The 13,738-nt window shown below is 47.6% G+C and overlaps 1 long non-coding RNA gene across 1 annotated transcript in view; it reads right to left on the bottom strand.

Annotated features, from left to right (window-relative positions):
• LOC123369389 overlaps positions 1–12,201 on the bottom strand; it is a 29,050-nt gene extending 16,849 nt beyond the window's left edge. Inside the window, exons 1-2 of the long non-coding RNA XR_006579021.1 lie at positions 12,151–12,201; positions 11,467–11,568 (exon numbers count right to left, since the gene is read on the bottom strand). This is a non-coding gene — a long non-coding RNA (uncharacterized LOC123369389). The remainder of the gene's footprint in view (positions 1–11,466; positions 11,569–12,150) is intronic.
• Positions 12,202–13,738: the final 1,537 nt, after the last annotated feature.

Genomic DNA, 13,738 nt, shown 5'->3' with positions numbered 1-13,738 from the left:
AATGTACCACCAGATGTCAGGGTAGGGCTCATCCTGACTCTGCTTACATCTGCATGCTGGGAGCACACAGCCAATCTTAGAGAGGTTCGGAGTGAATCACCGCTGTCCCATACCCTTCTAGGGATCATGTACATTTATCGTGTCTGGAATATAAGGGGTATCTGTCCTGCATGGAAATGCCAATCTAGGAATCATAAGATTCTTGTCAGGACAAGTGCTTGTGATTGTCCAAGCACAGAAGAACCTGCCCACGGGGTGTAATTCCCAGGAAGACAAATGCACATCATCTCTGGGAAGATAAAATGCCCATGTAGAGTTGAGCCCTCTTGGCAGGAAAATAAACATCACCTTCGTAGGAAGTCAATCTGTATAATTCCTCGTAAGACAAGTATACCACATGTAGATGAACTTGTAACAAGGCATCGCATGTGTTTGTCTCAACAAGAGGCAGAGAGTTTTAGTCCGGTAGGAATTCAGCCTAGGAGAACCACCTATGGTTTTAATTGAGGCACTGTGTACCACACAGAGCGAGTCACGCAAATCTGATTGTCAGCAGTGCAGACTCCCAGCTACATATCCCTTTCGTTTCCACCAGACAAGCTCAGAAGGAAAAGCCATGCACAGAGCAGCCAGTGCTTCTTTGTTGCTAGGCCTACTGACATAGGTTAGCTTTCCAGCCAATAGGGGGATTTTTAATGCCATGAGGGTAGCCCCTGTTTGCATAGAGAACCGTGGCTATTAGCTGTGACAGCAGAGAATGCCCTTGGATATGGAACTGGGTTATCTCCCATTGTGACCCAATGAGGACCACTGCCTACGTGCTAGCCCAGCAAGGCAAAGGACAAGGGCAAGAGCTAACCCAAGCCAAGCACACACCCACCAATTGTCACAAAATAGATAAGGACCAAAACCACAAACTCCCCACCTAGAAAGGAAGGGTGGGGCCTTGCATATAAGATACTAGACCAGGGCTCAGGCGATTGGATCCGACTCGCAGCTGTGCCACAGGACCCCCATACGATCATAGTCAAGCCTTGTAGACTCCCCAGGCTTCACTTCCCCATCTGAGAAATGTGATAATACTTCTTGTCTCCCACCCTTTGCTTTGAGGACAAGCTCTTCAAGACAGGGGCTGGCTCTTGTTGTGTTTGTATGGTGCCTTGTACATGGGGCTCTCGGTTGAGGCCTTTGGAGCTACATACAAATAATATACCCAAAGTCTGATCTGATTCGAGACCCGAGCCGTTCACTTTTTATCAGGACCTGCGCCACTTTTTGGCACCTGCACGCCCCATTGTGCTAAGCACCAGTCATACACATAGGGCAAGGCCTTTCTCTTTCTAAAGAGCTCACAGGACAGACAAAGGGTGGAAGGAGAAAGAGGAGCATGGCCAAGTGAAGAGACTTGCCAAAGGGGACACAACCGTTCAGTGGCAGGGCTGGGACAGAATCCAGACTCCCAGTCCAGTGCTCTATCCCCTAGACCACTAAATATAGTTTTGATGGGGATTTTGTGATCAGATCCAGCTTTGGAGAGCCCCGATGGGACAGCCACAAAGTTCAGAGGAGGAAGAAGTGAAAGGACATCAGAGGTGGAAGGAAAAACACCTGGTGGGTGGCTCACGATTCCACCCTGCCATCAGCCTTCCATGACAAGCTGGCTAGTCCATGGCATTTCAAAGTAGTAGCAGCAGCTAAACAAGGGCCTGTGGAGAGACAGAGTGATAAGGACATGAAATATGGGGGTTTGTTATTCTGACATCTGCTGATTGGTCCTTGGACTGATGGCTCCTCTGCCAATGCTGAAGCAACATGTTACAGGGGGAAGATGCACAAGAAGGAACATCTCCAGCAAATGCCTTCTCTGGAGTGACATTGTATGTCAGACTTGAGCAGATTTAAGCACACATGGACTCAGGGGCTGTTTTGTTAGCAAGCTGGTGATGCTGTGCTGGCCTGATCATAGCACAGGGCTTTTATCCCATTTGTTGCTTTTTTTTTTGCAAGTCCATCATCATAATCATAGAATATCAGGGATAGATGGGACCTCAGGAGGTCATCTAGTCTAACCCTCTGCTCACAGCAAGACCAATCCCCAGACAGATGTTAACCCTAGCTCCCTAAATGAGCCCCTTGAGGATTGAACTCATAACCCTGGGTTTAGCAGGCTAATGCTCAAACCCCTGAGCTATCCCTCCCTCCCTCCCTCCCAATGTCTGTAGGAGGGGACCCTGTCCTGCTTATGGGAGCCTTGTTGCTGGCTATACCTCCAACAATGCCTATTCTTACATAGCGCTTACAAAAGGAGGTCAGTATTGTTATCCCCCTTCTACAGATGGGGAAACTGAGGCACAGAGCAGGGAAGTGACTTGCCCAAGGTCATCCAAAGCAGAATTAAGCCTGACCCATTCCCTGCTCCTGCCTCCCCAGTGGTCATTCCACTCTTGCTCTGCAGTCACTGGAGAGCATCCCCCTGATGCACAAGCCAGGCATGGCTGTAGATCTGTGTACATGGAGATAAGGGGAAAATCTTGAGGGGAGCGGTTTAAATACCCCACATGGTGCTTGGCAGTGAAGAGGTGATTGCACTTCACCCATAGAGAGAAGGGTAAATCCTGCCTCGCCTTTTAGCTGGCACCTGAGTTTCTAGACATGAAGATGGGGTCCTTGACATGAGTGTAAGCAAAACCCAAACACAGCAGAGAGCTCAAAGCCCAGAGGTAACGGGAGGAGCAATGTGGCTTTCTCCTCATTGGGAACTTGCCTCTCCCCTGTGGAGAAGCAGATGTTTACCTCCTGAGAGGGGCATTTGTCCATTTGAACCCTTCCTTGGGGGGTGTAGCCATCATTGTTCCCTGGGGTCCCTACATCAGTTAATGCCCAGGATGCAGTAGTTGGGTTAAGCAGTGTCCCCACAGCTGTTATGATGGCTTGTGGCATTGTGACTGGTGCCAAGTGGGTGAATGAGGCCCCATGAGATTGTGCAGGTGGACAGCATTGGCTTAAGGCCCTTCACCGCTACTGCTGTATTTCCTGTGTATATGGAGCCAGTCAAGTATCTGACTCATCCCCCAAACCTGCCCACCGCTACAATCTCTACCGAGCAGCAGAACTTGCACTGAATGGAATCTCTCTCCCAGACAACGGTGCATTCAGCTCTGGAACGGCCATGACTCTGGGGCCAATTCTCTGGTCACTTAGACCAGCATAAAGCTAGGGTAACTCTACTGAATTCTATCAAGTTATTCCTGGTCTATAGCAGTGTGAGATCAGAAACATAGAGCCTGATTCCATGTCTGAACCTCGACATTGTGAAATCCTGGCACCATTGAGGTCAATGGCAAGACTTCCACTGGCTTCAGTGGGCTCAAATTTAACCCCCTGGGATTTTTCAAGGAGTGTAACGAATGCAGCTGCCCAAGAAGAGGTGGGTATCACCCTTAGGCTCCTTGGAAAACCACAGTCTTTGTCTGCAGAGTCTCACTTCTAATTTGTGTGCAGTCCAGTGCAGGTTCATTGAGGTGGTCAGCTCTTTTGGGGGCAGGGAACACCTTTTGGTTCTGTGTTTGTACCACACCTAGCACAGTGAGGTCCATGACAGGAGGTCCATGACTAGAGCATCTAGGTGCTAAGTAATACAAAATACCTCAGAGGTACACACACAGTGCTTTCTCCTGGGCAGTCCCTTGCTTTGTGGTTCTCTTAATATCAAACAAAGACCAATTCTGGTGGAAACCGTTTCACCACATTCTCCGTACGAAGAACAACGCATTGTCGGCACCTGTCCTGCCAGCAGAACTCTGGCCGATATACGGAAGCTCCAAATACTAGGCAGGAGTGAAAGATGCAATAGATACTAAGACTAGCTTGCAGGGTAGAGCAGAGAAGAACCAAACTCTTGTGTGCTCAGAATGTACTTTCTTCTTGTCCCAACCTTGTGAACTCAGTCACCCCTGAATATACCACTTGGCTTAGCTACCTTCTGCTTGCTGCTTAAAAGCATTCTGCAGGAATATTTAAGGGATGAAAGATCTTGTTGCACCATCAGAAACTTTATAGCACTCCAGAGTCCTTTTCTTATTGATGACGTTACCCAGGTAATGCATCAACCTCCAGAAAAACTGTTACCATCCTAATTTATTCTCCCCCCTTCCCCCCAAAAAAATCCATCCAACGTCCTTTCTGAAGTGACTGATGCATTTGGCAATTCATGTCATGTTTCAATTGCAATTTTTGCAATAAATGTCTGAATCGATTACAGGCAATTCCCTCCTTCCAGTCCCACCCATGACCTCTTGCTTCTTTGCATTATTGCCCTGAACAGTTTGTTGGCAGAGAGACTTCTCCTTTCAAAACTCTTCTAGATTGTACTTGAGTGAAATTTACTCATCACAAAAACTCTTCCTAGTGATCCCTACCTCCCTCGCCTTCTGTAGCGACTGGCTAAATGCCATTCTTCTTTAGTCCTCTGCTTGCAATCCTTAATTGAGACCTTTGATATGGGGGTGGGAATTTACCCTAGATTGGCGAACAGCTCCCCCTTCTGAACACTACCAGAGTAGTAGGGCTCCTTACCAGGCACCAGCTGTGCATCAGCTTCTGCCCTCCCCGTGCCTGTTGTGTGCCAAGGTGACCCATAGGTGGAGGAATGTGGGGAGGCATGACAAGGATGAAGTGAGGCCTGGCTGGGGCCAACCTGCTCCCCAAGGATTCTACGCTGCCCCAAGCAGGCTATGGGTAGAAGGAAGCATAAATCAGAGCAGCCCCATGCTGTACTGGTGGCCCAACCAGCCCCAAATTCAGGGAAGCACAAGCCATCTTCCCTCAGTCCTTGCACTGTCCTTAGCACTACCACAGGGTTGAATTTGCCTTATGAGCTTGAACAAGAGGTAAGTGCTTCAGGCTCGCTGCTGCATAGGGAGGAGTTTCACCCTATCACCCTGATCCTGAAAGCTGCTCATGCAGGTAACCCCCCACGCTGCCCCTTTGGCTTCAGCAGGGCTCCATGGCTACACAGGCATCCAGCCTCATGGAGCAGCTCGCAGGATCAGGGCCTGTATTATTTTCTTGCTGGCCCTGTGCCCCCCTTATTGCAATTCACACAAACAGAGGGATGTGTGTCCTTCTTCCTATCTACACACACTCATCTAATAAATCTTTCATACACAAACGCTGTATATATATCTATGTACCCAGAAACTGATCTATATTTAAACATACACACACTGTATATCTATTTTTAGACACACACTGGAGTAAACCTATAGATAAACACACACACAGGTAGCTACACCCCACACATCAGCAGCTCGGTTTATCTTTTACAAACACTTGTGTCTATATCTCTAGCCTCATGCACATGGTTTTTAACCTGCCAGCATCTCTTCCGATCTACTTTGAAGACGAGTAAAAGATTGAGCATAAGAAAAGACTCGGATTCGAAAAGCCTAACCGATTGGTGTTTCCCCCTTGATCTGTTCATCAGATCCCTGAGCAGGCCTTGCAGAGGAAAGAGCTTTACTGAGAGCCCACAGACGCCATGCAGACACAGGGAGAGAAATTTCCCAGCAGCTCCCATCAAAGGCAGGAGCAGGATGCGGGTTGACCGCCCTCTGCCACTGCATGTGGGTCGCCAATACGCCACAGGAGCGTGCAGATGAGAGAGAATGTGATTGAGAGAGAGGGTGACAGGCGGCAACTCCAACAGCTGGGGCTCAACCTCGAGTCAAATCCCTGCCTCAGTGCCAGGGGAGCAATTGATGCAGGGCACAGCTGCACCATTCCCACCTCCCTTAGGCTTCCAGGCATCCATGATGACTTTACTGGAGTGTGTCTGCTGCTTAGAAACCCAACACATGTGCAGGGGCTGCCTGTGTCCAACCCCTGCTCCTCCTGGATCAAGAGAGGAGGTGACGGGGGTTGGCAAACGTAACATTAGTGTCATTTTAAGACAATGCAATACCAGTGGGTGGCCCTCCTGCCTCTTCCCCCAATTATAGCTGTGACTGTAGGGATGCAAGGGAACTGTCACAAGGCTAGGGGCCGGCAGCCCAGCAGCAGAATCAGCCACCTTGTGGAGAGAGGCAGGGTTGGTCTGTTGCTTCCCCAGCCCTGTTAGCAGGAGTTAGAACCCTGCAGAAAGCAGCTGCTTCTTGTGCCACGCGCAGCTGGTGAACTCTAGCCGGCCATGAGAGAGGCGGGCCTGTCTCTCTGCTCAGCGGGAGCTGGGGGACACAGGCAGGGAGCTCCTATAGGTAGCAAGGCTTGGGGGACGCAGCTTATGTTCTTCCATTTATTATTGGCGTGACCGGGGAAAGGAGGAAAGCCTGACCTTGTAGGCTTTATTGGGAGCAGGATGGGAAAGTCACTTGCTCTCCCTGGCCTAGGTTCTCACCCAGTCAATGCACCTCAGTGCAGACCTGCCGCACTTTCCCCACTTATTCCAGCCTTGGGGCCCATGAAGTTAAAGGGATGCCCTACGATCACAACCTGCAGTTCCCTTGCTACTCCAGTCTTATCTTAGACTGTGCTGATAGCCCCCCCCCCCCCATTATCATAGCAGTGGAGCACCTCAGCCAATCTTATCTCCCCCCCCGGCCCAGGGAGGCAGGTCAGTGTTATGATCCCCACTTTACAGAGGGGGAACGGCAGCCCAGAGATGCTAACGGACTTGCCCATGGTCACGCAGAGGAGGAGATGGAACCCAGGTCTCCCAAATCCTAGGCCAAAAATTCCTCTCCCATTTCAAACAATGCACCTCAGGTCCTGCTCTGCAGCTCCATTCCTCATCCCCCTACTAGCTATTCCATTCAGCGTCCCTGCCTTGCACACGGACAAGCAGTTCTTTGGATAGTGTTAATGCACAGGGTGCTTTTGCAATAATGGGGAGAAGGGGGCAGGGGAGAAACAAGACAAAAGCCCAGCAGTTATGCTGGGTTTCTTCTTCTAGGCCGGGCAGGCCCTTCACCTTTTGTGTGCTGCAGGATATGTAGGCTGTCTTGGTGGGCCTTGCATGCTGGGGAATGAGTCAGGTGGGCAAGACTGTGGAATCCCCTTTCCTCTTTTAAATGGAATCCAATTTGCTTCCCCCTTGATGTGCCTCACAAATAGTAGCATCCGTCTATTAAAGGAAATCTATAAGCCACTTAGCACAGAGATAACTGCTTTGAAGGCTGGCAGTTTATCTTCAGAAAATTGACCAGAGAGTTTTCGTCTGTAGTTTTCTCTTTGAGGTCAGCTGGATAGTCTAGCAGGCCACTTCCAATCTCTGAGAGGAGCAGTTAATGTAACAATAAAGTGATTCAGAATCATTCCAGAACATCCTTAAGTGCTTTGAGAAGGAGCTCAAGGTAACAGACCTGATTCTCTTCTCATGCAAGTTTTACACTGGTGTAAGCCTGCTGGAGCTGATTCTCTGTTCTGCTTAGGCCTTTTTGTACTGCTCCAGCCTGCTGAGAATCCCCCCTGCCCAGGAGGCCTCCTTAGCTGGTGCACAGCTGGCATAAGGACTGTACGCCAGCCCTAGAGCAGGCAGGACTGGGACAAGGAGGAGGCATTGCTGGAGGGCCCTGCACTAATTATTCTCTGCTTCCCAAGATCCAGAATGGACAACGGGTACCAGGGCATAAGTCGGAGCAGCCCTGAAGCTGCTTTAACTAGAATCAGGGCTGGGGCAAGGAGTACAAAGGTGACTTACAGACATATTTATTCCTAACTTCCTTGTGCCCATGCAGAACATAGGGAGGGACTCACCGAGAATCAGGTTGCATTTCTGTTGTAGAGGTCACCTGATTTACACCACTATAAGTGAGCTCATAATCAAATCCCTCCCCCCTTGAATGAAGAAAGCGCCCTCCCTAAAAGGAGGACACATTTATTTTTAATTTTGTTGGTACATGTCTACAAGCAAAGTGCTAGTGTGTTGACTACCGTATCCAACTTATTAAATTCCCCTCCTGCATCCCTGTCTGTGTTACTCAAGCCAACCGCTGGTGTTAACACAATGCACTGCCCCCTCCTCTGCCCAAAGCACCCAAGCAATCCACCACGGGAAGGAGGAGTCAATATTCCAGTTTTACGCTGGTGGAAACAAAGGGACTTGCCCTGGATCACATGACAACTTAGTGGCACAGCTGGTAATGGAACACAGGTTTCTTTCCCCCCTGCTTGGCCAGTGACACAGTGAGCCAACCGTGGTCAGTTCCAGCCTTTTGGCTCAGTGTCCTTGGTTTCATGTATAGACCCAGTCGTAACAGGCATTGCAGAAGACACCTTAAAGAAAACCCTTAAACACTGCGAGGCTCCAGGCAGAAAAGGTGGTGTTGGGCATAACCAAGGAAACCCCCACCAGCTCGGAGCACTGGACTGGGATTCAGGAGATGTGGGTTTTATCCTCTGCCACTAGGTGACCTTGCACAAGCCTCTGTGCCTTGGTTTTCCTATCTGTAAACTGGGGATATGACCTCTTTTATAGAGCACTTTGAGATGTATGGATTAAAAAGCACTATACAAGAGCTAGGGATTATTACAAGAGACCCCCCGCCCCAAGACATCCTGCCACAGATGCAGTTGAAGACACTAGAGCTGTTTCCCACTTGGTATCAGAGATCAGGTGCTGCTGACAGGATATTTTTTCTGCGGGCACTGGACTCCACAACTTGCTCGCCACATTGGCCTGAAATAGTCTGAACTGAACATGGCATGCTGCCAAAGCTATTGAGATCACCAGGTTTTGGGGCAAGGTTCAAGGTATATGCCTAGAGACTACAAAGGTTGTTTTTCTGCTTCACTTTATTGGCCGAGTTAATTCATTAGCAGAATAGGCTTCATTTTTGCTGCGAGGTGGCCATCATCTGCAGATGCAAGTGTGATCAATCATGAGGGCACCAAGAGCTCTGTATTGTTATTTAAAATCAAGATAGGAATAAATCATACAGACCTTGACACCTTTATTAGTGCCTAGATTGAAGCGCATTGTGCCAGGCTCTGTGCAAATATACATAGTGAGAGACAAACCTATCCATAAAAAAGCTTAATAGTTAAATAGACGCAGAAAAGCAGCACACAGAGAAGTGACTTATAAGAGGCTACTTGCCAAGCAAGGAAGAGAACCCAGTCTCCTGACTCTTAGGGCAGTTCCTTAGACTCATGGTGGTATGGTCTAGTGGCTACCTGACCTGACTGCTAAGGCTATGTCAGACACATAGAAAAACAAACTGTTGAGCAATAGTCAACATGGTTTCTGTAAAGGGAAATCGTGTCTTACTAATCTATTAGAGTTCTTTGAAGGGGTCAACAAACATGTGGACAAGGGGGATCTGGTGGACATAGTGTACTTAGATTTCCAGAAAGCCTTTGGCAAGGTCCCTCACCAAAGGCTCTTACATAAATTAAGCTGTCATGGGATAAAAGGGAAGGTCCTTTCATGGATTGAGAACTGGTTAAAGGACAGGGAACAAAGGGTAGGAATTAATGGTAAATTCTCAGACTGGAGAGGGGTAACTAGTGGTGTTCCCCAAGGGTCAGTCCTAGGACCAATCCTATTCAATTTATTCATAAATTATCTGGAGAAAGGGGTAAACAGTGAGGTGGCAAAGTTTGCAGATGATACTAAACTACTCAAGACCAAAGCAGATTGTGAAGAACTTCAAAAAGATCTTGCAAAACTAAGTGATAGGGCAACAAAATGGCAAATGAAATATAATGTGGATAAATGTAAAGTAATGTACATTGGAAAAAATAACCCCAACTATACATACAATATGATGGGGGCTAATTTAGCTACAACGAGTCAGGAAAAAGATCTTGGAGTCATCGTGGATAGTTCTCTGAAGATGTCCACGCAGTGTGCAGAGGCGGTCAAAAAAGCAAACAGGATGTTAGAAATCATTAAAAAGAGGATAGAGAATAAGATTGAGAATATATTATTGCCCTTATATAAATCCATGGTACGCCCACATCTTGAATACTGTGTACAGATGTGGTCTCCTCACCTCAAAAAAGATATTCTAGCACTAGAAAAGGTTCAGAAAAGGGCAACTAAAATGATTAGAGGTTTGGAGAGGGTCCCATATGAGGAAAGATTAAAGAGGCTAGGACTCTTCAGCTTGGAAAAGAGGAGACTAGGGGGGATATGATAGAGGTATATAAAATCATGAGTGATGTTGAGAAAGTGGATAAGGAAAAGTTATTTACTTATTCCCATAATACAAGAACTAGGGGTCACCAAATGAAATTAATAGGCAGCAGGTTTAAAACAAATAAAAGGAAGTTCTTCTTCATGCACCGCACAGTCAACTTGTGGAACTCCTAGCCTTCACAACCTCCTCAGGTAAGGACTATAACAGTGTTTAAAAGGGAACTGGATAAATTCATGGTGGTGAAGTCCATAAATGTCTATTGGCCAGGATGGGTAAGGAATGGTGTCCCTAGCCTCTGTTCATCAGAGGGTGGAGATGGATGGCAGGAGAGAGATCACGTGATCATTGCCTGTTAGGTTCACTCCCTCTGGGGCACCTGGCATTGGACACTGTCGGTAGACAGATACTGGGCTAGATGGACCTTTGGTCTGACCCGGTACGGCCGTTCTTATGTCCCTGAATACTAGGCTTAAAAAGATCTGATTCACTACTGTCCTATTCCTGTTTTACACCAGATTTCCCTCTAAAGGGTCTGACTTCACCCTACTGCCATCATTTGCGCCTATGCAAAATAGGACGGTTCTGACCCAGTAGCATTTTAAACCCGCTTTGCACAGGTGCAAGCGACAAACACACAGTGGCGAACCAGCCCCATTATGTTTCAGTCCTGCATTGTGGTTTCATGGCTATAAAGGATGCTTAAATATTTTATACAGAGGAAAATGTTTCCTCCTGGGCAGTGCAAATTCCCTCCCTCCCCCAGCACAGCTACTGAACATCTGGATCAAATGTTTTGTCAGGCACCAGAAAGATTTCCAGTGCTCTGAAGCCAAACAACAACAAACATGCTTCCAAGATTATTTGCAACACTTATACTGGTATAAAATGTGGGCCGGTCAGGTCTAACTATTCAGGGGTGTGATTTTTTTTCCAGAGTAGTTAAACTGGTACATTCCCTAGTATGGATGCAGTTATATCAAAATACAGGTTCCTTATAGCAGTACAGCTTATTCTTCTTGCCTGCAGGATTAGTTATGCTGGTATTGGATGCCTTTATACCAATAAAGCTTCACCCACCTGTGGGTGGGGTAGTTGAACTGCTTGAAGTACACCAGTATAGTCAAAGCAGTACAGTTTTTATGCATACACAAGGCCACAACTGAGATCAAAGCCCCATTGTGCAAGGCACTGTACATGTCTGACAGCCACCCTCAGGGATGACATACCAGGAATTGAAATGGGGACCTCCAGAGCTAAAAAGACATGAGCTGTGACAATTTGAGCTAAAGAGCCCAGACTCTGTAGGTAGGAGTTGTAAGAGACTCACCTCTTCTGTGCATCAGACAGCAGGGGCCCTGTACCACACACTCACCGGTGGGTTATACATGCACATGGTAAGAGACCATCCCTGCACCAAAGAGCTTACATTCTAAATAGACAAGAAAGATTAAAGACAGGAGGAGAAAACAGAGGCATGATATGACTTGCACCCCCCCCCCCCCCCAAATCACAGCATGTCAGTGACAAGAGCTGGGAACAGAATCTACATCTCATCACTCAGAGACTCCAGTCCCCTGCTATCACAAGCAACCCGGTTATATAATCCCCTGCATCCATTTATCAAACTCCATCTTAAAAACAAGTTAGGAGTAATGGGGCAAACATATTGGAAGGCTGCTCCAGACCCTACAATCTTGAACTGCAGGCTAGGGCCTTAATCACTAGACAAGACTGCCTCCGCACTTTCAGGGCTGGTAATAGCAATTTAGCTAAAGAGCCACAGCATTTCCAAGACTGTGACCCCACTTTTATAGCTAACATTTCCTTTGAGCAGCACTCAAGCTGTGCCCAGGCTACTCAAATAGTGCAGGGGCCTGGTGCTAGATGCCTGCATAAGGCGAGTTTCATCCTTGGAGCTTTGGAGTTTCCTGGGTGGTTAATTCCCGGTGGTGGGGGTAGCAAAGCTTGGTCTATTTCTGTAAGAGGTAATGGGAAGCTGAACAAATCTGACCTTTATGCCGTTTTCTAATTCGATTGGCCAGCCATTCTCCTTCCTTCCTTTTTACAGGCTCAGAAAACTGCAGGGAGGGTGGTGGAACCGGACAAACAAAGCACGTCATATTGAAAAGGTTAAAGTCATCGAGCTCACCCCTGCCTTTGATAGGCCTGAGTAGGGCTGAGAGACTGATGTTTCCACCATATGAATATAATGCTAATGAAAACCAAAGTGAGATCAGCCGGCGGGAACCTCAAGCCCAGGCTGCTGTAGACAGACGCCATCAAAAGCCGCTCCACTCCAACCAGCACTAGGTTGGACACCCAGGAGGCAGTCCCAGGGTCTGTCTGCACTGCAGAGATGGGAATGTAGCATTTGTAGACTTGGCTAGATCAAAGGGGGAAGGCCATGTCTATGCCACAAGCTCGCAGTACGATTCCCCTGCTTGAGTTCACATGCTCAGCAAGAGCTCAGATAAGGGTAAGTAGCTGCCTAAGCTGCAGGAGCATGGGCAGTGGAGGCTCAGCTAAATTATGCCAAGTACGTACTTACCGTGTTCAGGTGGGTTTATACTCGGCCTGGCTTAGCCACGCCTCCGCTGCCACTCCCCACGCTACTGGTGGCTACACTACTATTTACACCACACCCGCTCTCATCAAATGACCATGAGCACGTACACACAAACAAGGGAATCATGCTCCTAGCTCAGAGTAAAGACAGAGACTCACTGAAATGACAATATCAGTGCATAAGCTTTTGTGGGTAAAGAACTAAGAAGTGAGTTTTTTACCCACAAAAGCTCATGCCCAAATAAACCTGTTAGTCTTTAAAGTGCCACCGGATTCTTTGTTGTTTTTGTGGATACATACTAACATGGCTACCCCCTGACACTTGACAAGATCAGTGAAGCTGCAGCAGTGTGGGCTGCAGCAGTGTCTGCTTGAGCAGGTACCCAAGCTCCAGGGTGGGGTATACTCAAATAATAGGTGGGCACACAGTGAAACAGGACAAGCGGAGACAGCACATTAGAACTTGGACTCAGAGGCTCAAAATTGTACCTTTTTAAAAAAAAATACCAGTTTGGAAAATCCTTGTCATTCTTTATGAAGTATGCTTTAACACACACACACACACAAAACACACAACACAAACACAACACCACAACACCACAACCTCACAGCAATGCATTTTAAAACCCATGAATCAATGCATGGCCAGTACTCATGAGCAACTCTACAACAAAGTAGTGTTTACACCTGATTAAGAAAAATATTCCTGTCAGGAGGAAGAACGCAGTTGGAAGCTTCCAAATGCCACTAAGAACAAGGCACGGTGTAAACATTATTTTAAAGGCCTTAGGAGCGCTGTTTCCTATCTACAAGAGTGACCCTTGCCCAGCTCTCCTCTACAATACACACATGGGACCAGATGAGCAAAAGAGCTTGGGCTCAGATTTTCAATAGAGCTCAGCTCTCACTAGCTCCTGTTGTGCCATGTGTAGCCAGATGGTCAAGAGCTCAGTGTGCACCCACATTGCTGAGATTACTTGAAAAGCCAAAAATGGGGGAACACCTGGCCCCTAGTATCTGGCAGGCCAGAGTCT

This window comes from Mauremys mutica, chromosome 4 (genome assembly GCF_020497125.1).
Source record: "Mauremys mutica isolate MM-2020 ecotype Southern chromosome 4, ASM2049712v1, whole genome shotgun sequence".
Lineage (NCBI taxonomy): Eukaryota > Metazoa > Chordata > Testudines > Geoemydidae > Mauremys > Mauremys mutica.
Note: the sequence above shows the minus strand (reverse complement) of the source record. Positions and strands in the feature narration are given on the sequence as shown.